Source organism: Canis lupus, chromosome 23, assembly GCF_048164855.1.
Source record: "Canis lupus baileyi chromosome 23, mCanLup2.hap1, whole genome shotgun sequence".
Taxonomy (NCBI): domain Eukaryota; kingdom Metazoa; phylum Chordata; class Mammalia; order Carnivora; family Canidae; genus Canis; species Canis lupus.
In genome coordinates this window covers 2035848-2055101 of record NC_132860.1, presented here as the reverse complement: position 1 = coordinate 2055101, position 19254 = coordinate 2035848, and the positions used below count along the sequence as shown (strand labels likewise).

General features: G+C 38.2%; 1 protein-coding gene and 1 long non-coding RNA gene across 6 annotated transcripts in view; one reads left to right on the top strand and one right to left on the bottom strand.

The window, feature by feature from the left end:
* METTL15 (methyltransferase 15, mitochondrial 12S rRNA N4-cytidine) overlaps positions 1–19254 on the top strand; it is a 314558-nt gene that overhangs the window by 193168 nt on the left and 102136 nt on the right. The window lies entirely within an intron of this gene.
* LOC140614634 (uncharacterized) overlaps positions 1–19254 on the bottom strand; it is a 92726-nt gene that overhangs the window by 46744 nt on the left and 26728 nt on the right. The window contains exon 3 of one of the 2 annotated variants that reach the window (XR_012015428.1): positions 1547–1671. The exons of the other annotated variant lie outside the window; for it this stretch is intronic. This is a non-coding gene — a long non-coding RNA (uncharacterized lncRNA). Of the gene's footprint in view, positions 1–1546; positions 1672–19254 lie in introns of those variants that run through there. 2 annotated transcript variants of the gene reach the window in all.

The following is a 19254-nucleotide window of genomic DNA, read 5'->3' as shown; positions in this document are numbered from 1 at the left end:
TTATTCACAAATAATCCTAGCATTTTTATGGAACCCCAAATGATCCTGCCATCTTCTAAAAGAAGAACAAAGATGGAAGTGTCACAATACTAATTTTCAAACTAAAGTACAAAGCTGTTGTAATCAAAACGGTATGGTACTGGCACAAAAATAGACATACAGATCAATGGAACAGAATAGAAAGCCCAGAAATAAACCAACACTTACATGATCAATAACCTATGACAAAGGAGGCAAGAATATACAAGGCCAAAAAACTGGTCAGCTACCTGCAGAAAAATAAAAATGGACCATTTCTTATACCATACACAAAAATAAACTCAAAATGGACTAAAGAACTAAATGTGAGACCTGAAACCATGAAACTCCTAGAAGAGAATATAGTAATCTCTTTGACATTCGCCTTAGCAACATTTTTCTAGATATATCTCCCTAGGCAAGGGAAACAAACGCAAAAATAAATGAGATCACACCAAAATAAAAACCTTTTGCACAGTGAAGGGAACTATTAACAGAATAAAAAGGCAACTTAATGGGAAAAGATATTTGCAAATGGTATATCTGATAAGGGGTTAATATCCAAAGTATGTAAAGATTTTATACAATTCGGGACACCTGAGTGGCTCAGTCAGTTAAGCATCTGCCTTCGGCTTAGGTCTTATTCCCAGAGTCCTGGGATGGAGCCCGAGCCCCATGTCGGGCTCTCTGCTCAGCAGGGACTCTGCTTCTCCCTCTCCCTCTGCCCCTCCCCTTGCTTGTGCTCTCTCTCCCTCTTTCTGTCTCCCTTGCTCTCTCAAATAAATAAATATTTAAAAAACAAAAAGAATTTATATGACTCAACATAAAACAAAAACAATTAAATTAAAAAGTAGAATTAGGAGGGGCACCTGTGTGGCAGTTGGTTAAGCATCCAACTCTTGATTTTGGCTCAGGTCATGATCTCAGAGTCATGGGATGGAGCCCATGTTGGGCTCCGAGCTCAGCAGGGAATCTACTTGAGATTGTCTCCCTCTGCTCTTTCTCCTACTCAACTGCATGTGCTCTCTCTCTCTCTCTCTGTCTCCCTAAAATAAATAAATCTTTTCTAAAAAAGTAGAATCAGGATCCTTAATATTTTTGAAGCTATGGTCTCCTTTGAGAATCTAATCAAAAATAGATCCTTTCGAAAGAAAAAAGCACACACAGACTAATTTTGTATAATATCAAGGGGCTATTAAATCCCCTCATGCCTATCACGGGCTCCAGTTCAGTGACTCTAGCACTAGAAAAATATCTCAGTTCAAGCCACATTTCCCAAATTTGACTCTGAAACATCTAAGGATAAAGGCTGACAATTTCAACCATTTTTTTGTTTTAAAGATTTTATTTATTCATGAGAGACACACAGAGAGAGGCAGAGACACAGGCAGAGGAAGAAGCAGGGTCCATGCAGGGAGCCCAACGCAGAACTCGATCCCGGGTCTCCAGGATAATGCCCTGGGCTGAAGGTGGTGCTAAACCACTGAGCCACTCAGGCTGCCCAACAATTTCTACCTTTTAACTTTACCTGGTTCCTTCATTCCCGGGTGGTTCAAGCTCCATACATTGTTTTTGAGGACCCCAATTTTTGGCATCAGCCAACTTGGTTAGTGTCCCAACAAGGCTCTTCTGAGTTCCTGTAGCAGTTGTGCACTAGGCACAAAGAATAGAAGAGATAAAATCACTTCTGAGGACATGAGTAGATCAAATATTCTAGAGTAGTGCTGTCTAATGAAAATATAATGCAATCCACCGACTTGAGCCACATTGTAATGTTTAACTTTGAGAAGTCACCTTGAGAAAAGTAGAATGAAACAGTTCAAATCAATTTTAATAGTGTACTCTATTTAAACTAATATATCCAATATATTTCAACATGGAATCAATATAAAAAAATAAGATATATTCCTTCTTTTGTACTAAGTCTTTGAAATCTGGTATGTGTTTTACACTTAGAGCACATCTCAATTTGGACTAACAACATTTCAATAATGCAGTAGCTACAGGTGTCTAGTGGCTACTGTACTGGACAGCACAATTTTAAGCCTAGAATAAATGCCAATCTTTCTGTATATCTGGCTTTGTTAGAGCAGCGATCAGTTCTTCATCTTCGAAAATCCTCTCTCCCAACCCTATCTGAGAGGATATGAATGAACAGTCTATTTCCTTCTATTGTATTGCATCTCACATTGGAAAGGACACAAGCCATGGCCCCTGAAATCATGCAGCGCGGTGGCCCTGACTCAGAAGAAGCTGCATCGTGTTATTCGTCTTCCCTAAAGGGCCAATGAATTTGGCAGAGCTATAAAAAGCTTTAAAAATAAAATAACCAAAACAGATCTTTGTAACCACATCCAGAATCAAACTAATTCATGCTAGCGTCCTCTCTAAAAATTGCTTCAGGCTGTCTACACCAGGCTTGCCCCTCTGATCAGCATTAAAAGATGAGTATATATTCTGGGTAAATCAATGCATTCTTGGCCAGGAAACAAATAAGCACAGTATATATGAAGCCAGGAATGATGGTTACGGCGAAAGATATTTGAAGCACATGATTATTTTGTTTTTGTTTTTGTTCGTTTCAGAGGTGGAATTTAGTGGTTCATCTGTTGCATATAACACCCAGGGCTCATCACATCACGTGCCCTCCTTGATGCCCGTCACCCAGTTACCCCACCCCCCTACTGACCTCCCTCCAGCGACCCTCAGTTTGTTTCCTAGAGTTCAGTGTATCTTATGGTTTGCCTCCGTCTCAGTTTTCATATTATTTTATTTTTCCTTCTCTTCCCTGATGTTCATCTGTTTTGTTTCTTCAATTCCGTATGTAAGTGAGATCATATGCTATCAGTCTTTCTCTGACTGACTTATCTCACTTAGCATTGTACCCTCTAGTTCCACCCACATCTTTGCGAATGGTAAGATTTCATTTTTTTGATAACTGAGCAGTATTCCATTGAATATGTACACCACATCCTCTTTCTCCATTCATCCGTCAATGGACATCCGGGCTCTCTCCACAGTTAGGCCATTGTGGACACTGCTGCTGTGAACACTGGGGTGCAGGTGCCCCTTTGTATCCTTTGGATAAATACCTTAGTTTTTTTTTTTTAAGGGGGGTAAGAATCTTCCTCTCCCAACCCCTTCACCACTATAAAACATTTCTGTCTTATTCAGGTATCATGGAACATTTAACTGAATAACCTTTAAGACCAGTTGCCAAAACTATAGCTTACACACAGCAACTATTTTATAGACACTTCTTTAGCAAGAGTCTTCTGGTAAGCTATTTCTTGTGTGCATTCATTTGTGGAATAACAGTTTTCATGCCATTGAATTAAAAAAATCCCAAATTATCTTAGCCACCAATTTTTTACCCAATGAAATACTCTGTTGTATTTTTAAACGACATCATTTGGAACAGACACATCATACTTTGAGAAAAGGGCACATTGTTCGGTTTGTTAAAAGCTATAATGGACATCTTGAATCTTTTTCTTCCAGTTAAAAAAATCTCTCTGCTAGCAGTTAATAAATGTTAATAAGAATTTTTTCAAAATAGTGGCTACAATATTACCGTGTTAATTGCATTACTCAGTGAAAAAAAAATGCCGTGAGTCATATTTTATAGTTGTTGCTTATGCAATTCGCAGGACTTTTGGGGCACTTGATAAAGAATGAGGGGACTCCAAACCTGATAAAATGAGTCTAGAAAGACCATTTCCTTTCTTTAATAGGGTTTGGGAAATTTGCAATTAAGAATAGACTGAAGCAACTTGAAATTGTGTTATGAATTCATGCTCTGCAAACTCAACAGGACCTCAACAACATCAGTTGATTTCAATTGTTCCCAACATTTTCAAAATCAAGGATCCCTTTTACTATTCCTTCTTACCAGCTTTTTCCTACAACATGACCCTAGTGTTTAAGGGGGAAAATGTGTTTTTCTAGTAAATATAAATAAAACGTATTTCCTATTTTATTAAGGAAAGACATATATAATTACTAACCAGCTTCTATTTGATGTAAAACAACTTGTGTTACCATGACGGATCAAAATAATTCCAGAAAGAAAAGATCGTTATGTGATATTTAAGTTAGCCTCCACAGATGGACCAAATATGAAAAACAGAAAACTTGACTCCATTAAGAAGCCAAGGCAAGTGGGTAGGCTCTCCAGGATTAAGTGTCCATGGTTATTAGCTGCAGATTGATTAGTGTTCTCACGGCTCATGACTCACAAAGGCCAGATTCCTTTGTAACTAAAAGAAAATTGATAATTTAAAAAGAACAAAGATGGAGTCCTAAAAGCTTGAGTTGAAGCTTTTCCACACCCTTCCCTGGAATATCCTTCACCTCTTCTCTCAGCTAAATCCTGTTCATCATCCCAAACTCAAGTGTGGTCTACATGAGAATATGTCTTGCCCCTGCTTCTCTAGGAGCATAAGTGACTAGACTCCAAGCTGTGACTGCGAAGTTTGTCCCTGCATTTGCCCCGAAGCAGCACCTACCAAGGGCCACTTGTCACCAGTAGCTGAGGTAGGAGTATCCATGCAGTTCTGCTCCTGGGAAACAGGCAGATGCTTTGACACCCAACTTGGCAAAAGGGACTCCTGAGCCAAAAGGTTTTCCTGGAACTTCCATGCAAACGTCCTTACCTCCCCTTCACTCAGGGTCAGATGTACATCCCAGCCTGATGGCCCTCCCAGACTTCTTCAGCTTCCTCCCAATTTCCTTTCATGCAGGCATTTCTCTTAATAAACTTGCACATTTAATTCTGCCTTTGCATCTGTTTCTCAGAGAGCCTGCACTAATACATCAACTCAGATGCCTTTTTTCAGTTGCTCAAAGTGCATGTGTTTCATGAGACTGTGCAGAAGGCAAAGGAAATGTCCCCTTCTACTCTGGCCCCACCCCATCGCCCTGGCTGCTTCAGCCGTCTCAGTGCTCCAGGTCCACCCAGCTCCACGAGCACCCAACGTCCTACACCTTCGAAAATGCCAGGCCTGTGCCTAAATGACTTCCCTCTGGCTCTTAGGACTCCCTGTAAGTCATTTCCTGTGGCAAGCCTTGCCTGACTCCGTAAGAATTTAGAGCGTGTTCTCCTCTTCCATCCGTCCTTTACTTCCCTTTCATGGTCTTGGCACTTTTAAAGATAGGCCCGGTGTTTTTTGGAAGGTCTTGCAGTTTGGATTGATCCAGTATTTCCTCGTTATTGGGTATATAACCATTGTTATACCTGGTATGTATTTTTGGCCAGACTGCCACACTATATGCCTTTCATTATATCTTTTCAGTTGCCCAGGATGGCTATTTGTCACATTGCTAGTGTTTGACCACTTTATCAAGATGGTGTCCACCAAATTTCTCTTTTTGTTCCATTTGTAATTAAAAGTATTATGTAGGGATGTGCTTTGAAACTATAGTTGGCAAATCAAACCTCAATTAAAAATATATTTATATAAATATATATAAAATTTATATATAAATTTTAGGTAAGGTAAGGAATACCTTACCTGACTTTCACCTACTACTTTTAGCATCCATTGAAATTTCTTGCCTTGGTTAATTATTACTACCCTTATTACCAAACGGTGATTTTCTAGAACTATTATTCCTTTTACATTTAATTGGAGGTTTTCCATTATAGGGAAAAACTTTTTCTTCTTTCCATCTATGTAGTCATTCATTGATTTATATCAGTGGAGTACTTGCTAATTCAATGAGCTAGTTTGTTATATCATTTATTTAAATGCTCCAATTGCCCCTTATTTGGCCAGTTAGAACCCCCTCAGGTTTACTTCTGTGTTCTTTTGACATGTTCTCATCTTTCTTTGAGCACCTCCTTCCTGTTACTGAAGATGATCCAGGTTCATCATGTTCTTTTCCAGCCCCAGTCCTGGATTCAGTCATTTTTTTTCAGGGAGCTCTGAACCATTTAGCATTTGACACCAAGAGATGAGCATTGGTATTCATTACTACTACGGTGCTGCTGCTCCCAGGCTCTTTGAGCAGATAGCTAGGAACTACACGCACATTTACATCTATACTTACTACTTTATCTATAACGGAAACTATTACCTCACTATGGTATATCCAATTCCAACCCAGTGCCAGCTGGGTTTATTCTAGCTTTGTCTTTTTCCATATTTGTAACTCGCCTTCCCATGGTGAGAAACCAGACTCTTATTGTTCTTGATATATTTATTTGCTCAATCTCCTGGGAGGTACCCAATCTTCTGATACTGCTGTGCCACCACCCTTTTGGCAAATACACCTGCCCTGTGCTAAGTAAGCTTGGCCTTCTGGCACGGGCCTGGCCTACCTTGTCAGGTCCGACTCACGGCTATGGAACAACAGAAGGAAAAATGCTAATAAATATTTTTTAAAGAAAGGAAAGAAAGAGGAAGAGGAGAGGAGGAGATACCACTGTTAGCATACTTTATACTTTAAAAAAAAAAATCTTAAAAAGAGATCAGCTGTAGCCTCACAGCTTATATAAAGAATAGTCTCTATGTAGAAATTAATAATGCTATTTTATTTTGTTTTAATTGTGAATGTATTTAAGTTACCTGATCTAGTTCTTTTCTTTAAATATATTTTTAATTGAGGAAAAAGTTACATACTCTAATCGGAACAGTTCTTAAGCCTATAATTCAATGAGTTTTAACAAATATATATATACCATATTGAGATGTAGGACATTTTCATCTCCCTGGAAGATCCCAGCCAATCTCCACTCCCGGTAGGCATCCACTTTTGTGATTTGTATCAGAACTGGCTTTGCTTCTTTGTAAATATTTTTAAGGAAAAAAGTGTTAAAAAATTAAATAAGATACAAGTGTTAAAGATGATATAAGGAGTATGGGAGAGCACAGAAAGAAAGTGTTGTACAGATGATGGGTTTAGGCACATGGTTTGTTTGATGGACATCTTGTAGAGTTGTTCTCGTGCCCTTAGAAATTTTCTTTGCCACAATGGAGACAGTCATAAATGTTAGTCAGGCTAGTGGATACGAGCTCTAACCTTCCCTCTACTCCTTCCGTATATACTCATTTTTCAAGCACTTATTATGTACCTACTATGTGCTATATGCTCTCGGAGCTGTAGATAAATAAGAAACAGTGCCCTGCATAAAAAAATAAATAAATAAAGATGATTACCATAACCTGATCCATGGAATTGTTTACAAATATGGCCCAAATTCTTGTTTCTAATTTATGGATGATGGTCGAAATTCATAAATCTACTCATTTCCAAGAGGACAAGTTCAGAGGCACTTTAAAGAAATGAGAAAATTAAAAAAGGAAGAGCAAAGAGGGAAGAATTCCTATTTAACAATTTGCATGTGTTTTTTAATAAATAAAAAGAGTATTATTATAGAATTACATCTGTCATTAAAAAAATAAAAGGGCCACACATAATCTACAACTTAAGCATATTAAAAACTGAATCACCCCAAGTATGCTCCAACAATTGCCCCTATCACGATAAAATCCAACTAAAAAGAAAATTACTCAGTTTGAAGATTTGGGATAAGAACATTGTCCTTCTAAATGGTGATCACTCTTTCTTTTGCTCTACTTGTTTTTGCCCTTGTATCTTTTTACTGTTCAGCATCCAGCCCAAATTGGGGAATTCCTTTGGTACTTCAGTTAGCACATTGTTAAAAGGTACAAACGTAGGACACAAAGGGATGCCGTCAAATAATCAACAGGTATTCATTCACCGACTGGGCACTGTTCCTGAAGAGTTTACGCTCTATTCAGGGAAATATATCACAACTATGATTGTTAACTTAAGTTTTGAGAGGTAAGAATTGTAAACCCCCTCATATACATTCTCTACTTATTAAAATATGGCAGTAGGTAGTATTTTAGGTTACCAATCAACGTTTATTTGCAAAAATCACTCACTCTCCCCTGTCCTGCCTGAATTGGAGAAATTTAGCCACTCTGGAAAATGGAATGATTTCCATTAATTTCATTTCTCCTTACAGGGTGGGGCAGTAGCAGCAGAATCTGTTTTAGTGTGAAACCTAATGGAATTTGAAGCAGACTACTTAAATCTACGAATTCGGAAACAATCATTCATCACAAATAAATAAGCAACATGAACATCGGAAAAGTTCTTCTTAGCTCTTTGCCCCACTTCTCTTGTCTGCCTCACTAGCAAGTCAATGAGATCATGGTTGTGCATGAGACTGTTTCATAAACCATGGCCTACCGTCCCAAGAGTAAGGGAGTATGCAGTCTTCACCCGTCTGTACAGTTTGCTGCCTAAACCGTAGTAGGGCAGTGTGGGTCACTGTATTTAAGTATCAGTAAGTAAAACTTAAGGCAGTTTAATGCGACGGAACAATATTCCCTGCCATATATAATGTTTGTATTTAGGCCCAACAGGAAATTTACAACCAAGCAAAAATCATGATAGGCAAGACTAGGAGGTCTTAGATGAAGACAGCTAATGGTTAGGAAGGCTCTGAAGCCAAGGCTCAAGCTGGAAGGCTCATGTCACCTGGAGCCATAAAGCAAGTCACTCATTCTCCCTGCCTTGATGTCCCTCAAAAGGATTTCATGGTTCTAAGAATGAAACTGGCTCTGTAGATGAAAATTGTGAGTGTATAAAGTGTAGATAATGTAATTCTTTATGATATAATTTATTACTGTCCACATTAAGTCTACCTTTTTTTCTCTGCAAATTAAGCTTAAGAGTCTGAGCTCTTAGCAACATATCCCAAGAACTAGCCTGCAGCTCTTCATAGCACAGGGGAGAAAATGCTGTCTGACCTCTGCTGGGAGAGGCAATGTTTAGGTAGAAATGGCTAACCAATGGAGCAGCCTACATGGTTCTTTCACTTTGGTGCTCTCACAGGAACATCATGGAATGGGGCGAGAAGATGGAGAATGGCCTATCAGAGTAGCAAAGAAGTGGGCTAATCCTTTTCCCACTCTAATCTTTACATTTCTTGGGTGAGGGACGCCTGGGTGGCTCAGTGGTTTAGTGCCTGCTTTTGACTCAGGGTGTGATTCCAGAGTCCTGGGATCGAGTCCCATGTCGGGTTCCTGGCATGCAGCCTGCTTCTCCTCCCTTGCCTGTGTCTCTGCCTCTCGCTCTGTCTCTCATGAATAAATAAATAAAGTCTTTAAAAAAAATAAAATAAATTTCTTGGGCGATGCCAAACTAGAGAAGAGAGAAGCCTAAATTTGAGGTTAGATGTTGTTTTAGATTGATTTTAATATTTAACAATGACACTGTTTTATTAATATTCAGAAGTGGCCAAAAAAGCTATAGAAGAGGCCTAAGAGGACAGAGGAGAAAGATACGGTGGAATGGATTGAGGGCAGCAGTGGGAATAAAAAATGAAGCTGATTGTACTGTATCTTCTTTCGTTTAGTTCATTCAACAAACAAAGCAAGAAAGGTCAGGGCAGTAAACATTGCTACTCACATAGAGACATAGAGCTTAAGGAAAATCAGTGAGTGGCACTATAATTGGGTGCATTTTTTTTCAATTTTACAAAACTTATTTTAAAATCAGAGTTGAACTTCTAAATTTTAACTTGAGTCTTGAGTATGTCACTTATGTTGCTAACAAAAAGGTGTTGGGAACCACCTTGGGAGAGAGTAGGAGACACAGGTAGGAATGAGGTGTGATATTGGGGCTGAGCACAGATTTTACAAATCATTAACACAGAAGTGGTTGAGAAGTCTTTGTCTGCCTGTCCCTGAAACAGTTTTCAGTTATCAACTTTGGATAGAAGCAGTCATATAGTTTCACCCCTCATTCCCTGTTTTAAAGGTGGTTCTCTTGACCGATTTTGCAAAAATTTTTATCTTCCAATAGATTTTGGAGTTTTCTGGGCTCCATCATTCCAAAGGCCTGAAAACAAAAATTGCATTTGGAGAATTTCATTTATGCAGCAATTTGGAACTATTTTTTAGGTTAATCGTAGCTCTGCAAGGCTAGGAGTCCTTGTCTTTGGAGGAAAGCCACCATTCAGTTGGTTAAATTCCCTGAACCTTGGTTTCTTCATTGCTAGAACAAAACATTAAATTTTAACAGGTTTATGGGAAGATCAAATGATACAATATATACCATGACCTTCAGTGCCCACCCTCACCATGATGGAGATCCTCCCTACCTCCAAAACTTTATTTCATACCATCCTTTTCCTTTACTCACTGCCCTCCTGGCACACTAACTGCCTTTCTCTTCCTCAAAAACACCAAGGTGTTGCCCATCTCACAGCCTTTGCATGTATTCTTTTCTCTACCTGTAATTTTATATTTCCAGCTCTTTGCTCCTTCTCATCTTTCAGATCCTAGCTCAAATGTCACCTTCTTAGTGAAGTCTTTCCCTGCCTTCTATCCAAAGTTGCCTCTGCAGGATTTTTGGTATTTCATAACCTTGTTTGTATTTCTCATAGCATTTTTTTTTTACAATCTATAATTATTTTGCTTATGTGTGTATTTATTTGTTATTTTCTGTCTCCTTCCACTGGATTTCAAGATCTTTAAAAAGTTGATATTGTTTACTGCAGCACCCAAGATAGCTATCAGTAGGCTTGCAGTAGACACTCAATAAACGTTTGTTGAATGAATGACATGAGTGCTTTGTATATGAAAGTCTATGGGAAGGTTAGAATGAACAACTTTTTTAACAATTAAAAAATGAAAAAAAAGGTAAAATTTCTACTCTTTCTTGGAAGAAATTATTTGGACATATTTATATGAAGTCATAAAGAAGAGGTAGGAGAAAGCTCTCTCTACAGGAAAGGTTCCAAAGGCCAGGTTTGTTTAGAAAGAAAGGCAAACCAGGAGCTCTGGCTGGGGTGAACAATGGCCTGGCATTTTCTGACTCCATAAGTGGCTCCTGTCAAAGCAGTGGCTTAAGTTCTCTTTTGGCAGAACATTTTCAGACCCACTGAATCATGCCAAACCAAAGGCCCAGGACCAAAAGCATCATCTGAATGATGTCATTTTGTAGAGCAATCTGGAATGATTTCACAGGTTAATACCAATGGCCCTAGGCATTTACAGCTAAATCAGCTTCAAATTAATCAGAGACCCAGAGGGCATCCTGGCTGACTAAGGTATTCTCCTGGGTGGAAGAGGCATCACCTGGCATGGTTATGGCTGACAGGGGCCTGGGTGTGCTGGCCTCAGGGCTCATTTCTTGAAGAGATTGGGCATGTTCAGCTCCACACTTGGGCTTGACTCCATGGACATGTCCAGAACTTCAGGGTTGCTAATAACATCCTGATTCACTGTACACAGAACACTTCTCTTTTCATTTCCTGCTCTTAGTAGGCAAGACTTTTGCTTTTAACTTTGGAAGGAATGTGCCACTTTTAGGACTGGTGGGATACACTGAAGAACCTCAAATTTTTTATTTACAAATGGTTCTCTGGTTTACTTCTTTAAAAGTCTAGGATCTTGGCAAAATATTTTAACCTGGCTAATCTTCAACTTCCTTCTCAATAAATGGAGAATATATAACCAAATAGAATATTTCTGAAAATTCTGTGAGATTGTATGTGTGCATGTGTTGGACACAGAAATATGTCCTTCCATTCTCCATCTCTTTTTTCTTTCCCATCTAGTTTACATATAAAGGAAAGTTTCTCTCTGGTTACCAGGAGAAATAACATTGGACAGTAGTCAGAAATTTAGACTCTTAAGTCACATATCCTTGGATTCACATCTCAGGATTTCCTGTCCTCACTATACAGACTTAAGCAAGCTATTTAAACTCTTAGGACCTTAGTTGTTTTATCCGTCAAATAATCAGAGTAATAATTCTACTTGAGCATCATGAGGTACATGAATTTATGTGTCTGATTCATGGTAAGTACTCAAAAAATGTCAACCTGCTCAATTACCAGCCTCTACCTTTACTAACTACCACAGAATGACTGAGACGTTTGAATGAAAGCAAAGGACCATGAAGATAAAAGGACCATGAGTCAAGGAAATGGGAACATCAGCCTCCTTGGAACAACCACATGGAACTGAATTCTGTCAATAGCCATTTAACTTGGAAGTGGATTTTGGACCTGAAAAGGCAGATAACAGATTTTAGCCTTGTGAGATCCTAAGCAGAGAATGCAGTCATGTCATGCTATACCTCCTCCTGAAACTGTGAGGTCATGAAAGGTGTTGTTTTAAGCCATTAATTCGTGGTAATTTGTTACAGAATCAATAAAAATCAATACACCAGGCTTGCAACTTTGCCTTAAGCATGAAGTATAATAATAAAAAACTCATCAGGGAAAAAATCCCTCATGCTAAAAACAGTACTTTGAATCTGAGGTAGAAAGTTCAACACTTCCACCTAGAATCTCAGAAATCCAGATTTTGAGACTTCAGGTTAATCTTTGCCACTGTCTCCTCTGAACTCCTTCAGCACCATTATGTGGTTGCGTTGTAGGACTTTTTGGTATCTTGTGATTACTTATTTATGTGACCATCTCTGCAATGTATTAGTGTCTTTGAGGGACAGAAGTATGTGATTTACTTTTTTATCTCCCAAACCTAGCATGGAGCCTAACATTGTGGAGACACTTGAGATGTGTTTGTTAGCTGAAATAATGAGTGAATATTTGAGAGAATTAATGAATTGCTAATGAATACTCAGACCCAAACGGTCAAAGTATTGGTTGGGATCACATCACAAATTTTAGTTTTAAACTTACATGTATAAGAAATTCTTATTTGCTCTGTTATGTTTTGCAAATCCTAAAAAACTCTACCCAGCATGTGCTGTGACAAACTGATCTAATTAAAAGAATGGCTCTGTTAAATTTACAGAATCAGTTACCCTCCTAACTGAAGCAACTTTAATCATCTGAGTGATTTATATAGACATTAACATCCATGCCCTATTAATATCAGTTTTCTTGAGTGATTTCCGAGAGGTTCAATTCCTTCCTCTTGATGCCTGTCTCCTTTACCTGTTTGGTCCTTTGATTCTGGAAATGTTCTTAAAGGACATAGAAAAGCAGCTCATCCCTCAGGACCAAGAGTGCTTGATCATTGGAGTCATGAAGCTGAAAGAGACTCTAAGAGAGTCTTTTGCTTCTAAGAGAATATCTAAGCCACATCATTAAACCTCCTCTTCTTTAGGGTTTCCAGGGATAGTCACCTAGCATCTTTTTCTGGCCCATCTCCAGTTGTCCAGAAATCCATTCTTTCAGTTACTATCTTCCCTACCTTAGAGCTGTGCCCCCAGGTCATAAGAGTGAGGGGGATTCACCAGCTATGTTTCCATTGATGGTTCTACCACCTTTCCTATCATCTCACTTCACTCCCCAGCCATGGTGATTGGAATGGGGCTAAAAACACGATTCACGACAAACCAAGTAGACTCTCTATCCTCATCCTTCTCATGGGACTTGGTATTTGGAACTGAGAATCATCTTGTAGTTTGTATTGTAACCATACAATATAAACTAAGAAGATGCTGAATGGCCGCTTTCCCTTGGAGGACGAGAGAATTGGAAAAAGCTATTCTGTAGAGAAATGGAATTAATCACCTACAGAGAGAAACTCAGGCATTATTTGGAAGAGGAACACTGCCTGGGATCCAGAAGGCTTTCCAGAATCTGTGAGACCCGGCATCTTTCAGGATCTGTAAGGCATCTCTTTATCTTTAAAATATATCCACCCCCCACATTTGTTTTCATGTATCAACTCCTCTTAATGAGGAGTTCTAATGACTACACTACCAGAAACATACCTTCTTTTAAACCACATCTTTCCTTCCTGGGCAGGGGAGGTATTGCTATGGTATTGCTATTTCATTTAATAAATATTTACTTAGTGCTTATTACATACCAGAAAATATGACCAAACCACAGTGTTGGCTTCCAAGAGGTTGGAATATAGAAGCTGGGCTATTTCTTCCCAACACAGAATTCCTCTAATGAGGAGTTTTTAAACGAGAGCTCATCATCAGTTGGACAAGACTGTAGGAGGCTCTCCCCACCCAATTCTGTTTCCTCTTGCTGCTATCTTTCACAACATTATTCCAACAAACTGCTTACACTCATAATATTACCACTGTGATTCTTTGCTCAATTATTTTGTGGGTCCAGTGTTTTGTGTAATTTATTTGCTTATTACCATTTCTAATCAACTGTAGTGAAGCTCCATAAGAAAAGGAATTTTGAAAAAAAGAAAGAAAAAGAATTCTGTTTATCTTCTTCACAGAACCTGGTATTTAGCATATCACTTGGCCATTGTAGACCATCAATACATATTTATTGGAGAAATGAAAATGCTCCCTGTCTTAGATTTCCCCTTCTGCTTCCATTTTTCTTTGACTGTCTTCTGGGTTGTTTGGGTCTTCTAGGAAGCTGACATTGAGATGGAATTACAATATTAAGAAAAATACAAAGAAAAGTAGAGGGAAAACTGGGTGGGAAACATTATATATCAGAGTGTGTAAAACCTATTGTTTTTTTTTTTTTATGTTGATCACATTCCTTATTTAGGAATCTGAAATTGTGGAATTCATTTCCCAAGTGCAGAATACAGACGACTTGAATTGGCATTATTATTATTATTTTTTTAATGATGAAGTTGGGATCTTTATTACTTCAAAGATCATTCTCCTTAACCATGACTCCAACCTGTTTTTCATTTCAATGAGTGTGGAATTCTGTAGGAATATACTCTAAAATTTGTAGTTCCATAAAATTCCAAGGAAATTTAATTACAACCTTTTGCTTTGACAGATGTGCAGCTTTAAGAAGACAAGGTATAGTAAAATTTACCTCAGTGGGTAAATTAAAGGTTGTAGTACTTTGAGAGGTCTTCCAAAGTTCATATTTATTTCTTTTTCTTTTTTTATTATTATTTTTATTTTTTATAGATTCTTTTTTTTACTAATAAATTTATTTTTTATTGGTGTTCAATTTGCCAACATACAGAATAACACCTAGTGCTCATCCCGTCAAGTGTCCCCCTCAGTGCCCGTCACCCATTCACCCCCACCTCCCGCCCTCCTCCCCTTCTACCACTCCTAGTTCGTTTACCAGAGTTAGGAGTCTTCATGTTCTGTCTCCATTTCTGATATTTCCTACCCATTTCTTCTCCCTTCCCATCTATTCCCTTTCATTATTATTTATATTCCCCAAATGAATGAGACCATATAATGTTTGTCCTTCTCCGATTGACTTATTTCACTCAGCATAATACGGTCCAGTTCCATCCACGTTGAAGCAAATGGTGGGTATTTGTCATTTCTAATGGCTGAGGAATATTCCATTGTATACATAAACCACATCTTCTTTATCCATTCATCTTTCGATGGACACCGAGGCTCCTTCTACAGTTTGGCTATTATGGACATTGCTGCTAGAAACATCGGGGTGCAGGTGTCCCAGCATTTCATTGCATCTGCATCTTTGGGGTAAATCCCCAGCAGTGCAATTGCTGGGTCATAGGGCAGGTCTATTTGTAACTCTTTGAGGAACCTCCACACAGTTTTCCAGAGTGGCTGCACCAGTTCACATTCCCACCAACACTGTAAGAGGGTTCCCTTTTCTCCGCATCCTCTCCAACATTTGTGGTTTCCTGCTTTGTTAATTTTCCCCATTCTCACTGGTATCTCATTGAGGTGGTATCTCATTGTGGTTTTGATTTGTATTTCCCTGATGGCAAGTGATGCAGATCATTTTCTCACGTGTGTGTTGGCCATTTCTATGTCTTCCTCTGTGAGACTTCTGTTCATGTCTTTTGCCCATTTCATGATTGGATTGTTTGTTTCTTTGGTATTGAGTTTAATAAGTTCTTTATAGATCTTGGAAACTAGCCCTTTATCTGATACGTCATTTGCAAATATCTTCTCCCATTCTGTAGGTTGTCTTTTAGTTTTGTTGACTATATCCTTTGCTGTGCAAAAGCTTCTTTAACAATGAGACTGAAGAAAGAGAAATTAAAGAGTCAATCCCATTTACAATTGCACCCAAAAGCATAAGATACCTAGGAATAAACCTAACTAAAGAGGTAAAGGATCTATACCCTAAAAACTATAGAACACTTCTGAAAGAAATTGAGGAAGACACAAAGAGATGGAAAAATATTCCATGCTCATGGATTGGAAGAATTAATGTTGTGAAAATGTCAGTGTTACCCAGGGCAATTTACACGTTTAATGCAATCCCTATCAAAATACCATGGACTTTCTTCAGAGAGTTAGAACAAATTATTTTAAGATTTGTGTGGAATTACAAAAGACCCCGAATAGCCAGAGAAAACCATAGCTGGGGGCATCACAATGCCAGATTTCAGGTTGTACTACAAAGCTGTGGTCATCAAGACAGTGTGGTACTGGCACAAAAACAGACACATAGATCAGTGGAACAGAATAGAGAATCCAGAAGTGGACCCTGAACTTCATGGTCAACTAATATTCGATAAAGGAGGAAAGACTATCCATTGGAAGAAAGACAGTCTCTTCAATAAATGGTGCTGGGAAAATTGGACATCCACATGCAGAAGAATGAAACTAGACCACTCTCTTTCACCATACACAAAGATAAACTCAAAATGGATGAAAGATCTAAATGTGAGACAAGATTCCATCAAAATCCTAGAGGAGAACACAGGCAACACCCTTTTTGAACTCGGCTGCAGCAACTTCTTGCAAGATACATCCACGAAGGCAAAAGAAACAAAAGCAAAAATGAACTATTGGGACTTCATCAAGATAAGAATTTGCATTATTTTTTGTGAAAAATATGTGGGGGATTTAAAAAACTTTTTAACTTGAGTTACTTGCTTAAAAACAACAACACAACTTACTTACAGAAGGATCCCATTGTCAGGAGCACAATGAGTTCATGCTAGGGAGTAATTGTTCCCCTTTGCTTTATGCTGGTCAGATACCATTTGGAAACTTGTGTTCAATTCTAGGGTCCTTTAAAGAAAATGCCAGGAAGGACAGAAGCAAACTGGATTCCACAGAGGGCATGAGGATGGAAAGAAGGTCTTGATTCATATGACAAAAGGGCCTGAGGATGTTCATACAAAAGCCAGACCAAACTAAAATGAGTCATTGTACCCATCTTAAAAAAATCTGATTTTTAAAAAGATTTTATTTATTTATTTAACAGAGAGAAAGAGAGAACAAGCACGAGCAGAGGGAGTAGCAGGGGAGAGGGAGAACCAGACTCCCCACTGAACAGGGATCCCAGGACCTAGGATCATGACCTGAGCTGAAGGTAGAAACCTAACTGAGCCACTCATATACCCCATTGTATCCATCTTTAAATAGAGAACTGTTCCATGTAATTAAAACAAAAGAACAACAGCAACAATAACAACAACAATGAACTCAGACCACTTAGTTTGAATTTCTCTTGAGTGTAGGAATAGGAGCAATGAGTAGAAATCATACAAAAGTAGATTACATTTTAGTGTAAAAAAATAATTTGGTTTCTGAAACCTAGAACTATTTATCAATTGAATGAATTCATTCATGAGGTAGTAAGCCCCTCCATCCTGAAGGTGAAACTCATGTAGTGTGGCTTCCTATGAGTGGTATTTTAATACTGGGTTTTCAAAGATTAGAAAATACATGGATATATTATGTGTAGAGGAGCCTGCAAGAGAATTCTGTATCATTCAGGGCTTCATATAAGACAAGGGGAGGAATGAGGATAGGGTTAAATTGGAGCTGCATGCTCTGCTGATCTTAATTCAAATACAAACTTTCCAAAAACACTATGCCAGAACAAGATGGTGAAATAGGAATTGCCAGACCTCATTCCTCTGCAGAAACACTGACTTAACAACATACCAAAAAGCCTTTATGAGAACTCAGGGATCTAGTTAAGGCATCACAGTACTTCAGGCAAGTGCAAAACCAGAAAACTTGCATTGAAATGGGTAAGAAAAGCCATTGCATTTTACCTGTGACAGTCCTTTCCCCAAGCTGACACAGCTTATTGCATTTGAGATAAAAGGCCCAACTTACCACTTTTCCCTAGGAAAAGAATGAGAAATGTAGACTGTGTGCCCACCATTCTAGCCTTTCAGGACACTGCATGAGGGACTGATTATGTCTTATCTAACACAGAGTTCTGACAGAGAATTGGCATATTTGCACACCTGGGGGCCTCTGAGAAAAAAGAGCTCCATGCTTATTGCAACACCAGCAAACCTGCAATGTACATACATACATACATACACCAGAGGGAGAAAGATATTATGAGCTCCTGAAAAAGAAACTAACAAACCGCTCTAATTCAGAAATGGCATATATAAGCCCGGAGAACATGCATCCCCAGAAAAGATTTGAGAGGCCCTCAGAATCTCTAGCCAGGCTGAATGGGAAAGATCTTTCTCTAGTATAAATCTAATCTATAAGAATAGGAAAGGTGGTTGCTTGGTCAAATGCCCAAATCCTAGCAAAAAGTAACAAATCCATAAAATAAAAATAAAATAAAAATACTTTAATTGTAAGTGGAAAAAAAATAACAAGGCATATGAAGAAATGAGGAAACATAACCCTAAAGGAACAAAATAAATCTGCAAAAACTGACTCAAAGGAAACGGAAATCTATGACTTACCTCTTAAAGAATTCAAAATAACTATCTTAAAAAAACCTCAATGAATTGCAAAAGAACACAGAGAGGCAACTAAACGAAAAAAGGAAAATAATTCATGAAAAAAATGTCAACAAAGAGGTAGAAACTTGGAAATAAAGAGCCAAACAAGAATTCCGGAGAAGAGAATATAATAACAAATTGAAAAATTCACTAGAGGAATTCAACAACAGATTATATCAAACAGAAGAATCACTAACTCAAGACAGGTCATTTGAAATTATCAAGTCTGGAGAAATAAGAAAGAAAAGAAGAAAAATGAAGAAAGCCTAGGGGATCTATAGAACACCATCAAATGGGAAAATATCATAATCCCCTCTAATCCATAAGGTGTTCCTCGGGGTATCTGAACCTTATATACACTATACTTTTTCCTATATGTACACACCCTATGATAGCATTTGATTTATAAATTAGGCACATTAAGAGATTAACAATGAAATAGAATAATTATACTATAATAAAAGTTATGTGAATGTGATCTCTCTTTCTAGAAATACTATGCTTTACTCACTCTTCTTTTTCATGTGATGATGTAGATGATAAAATGTGTGATGAGATGAAGTGAATGAATGATGGGGGAATTGTGGGATAGCATTAGGCTACTACTGATCTTCTGATG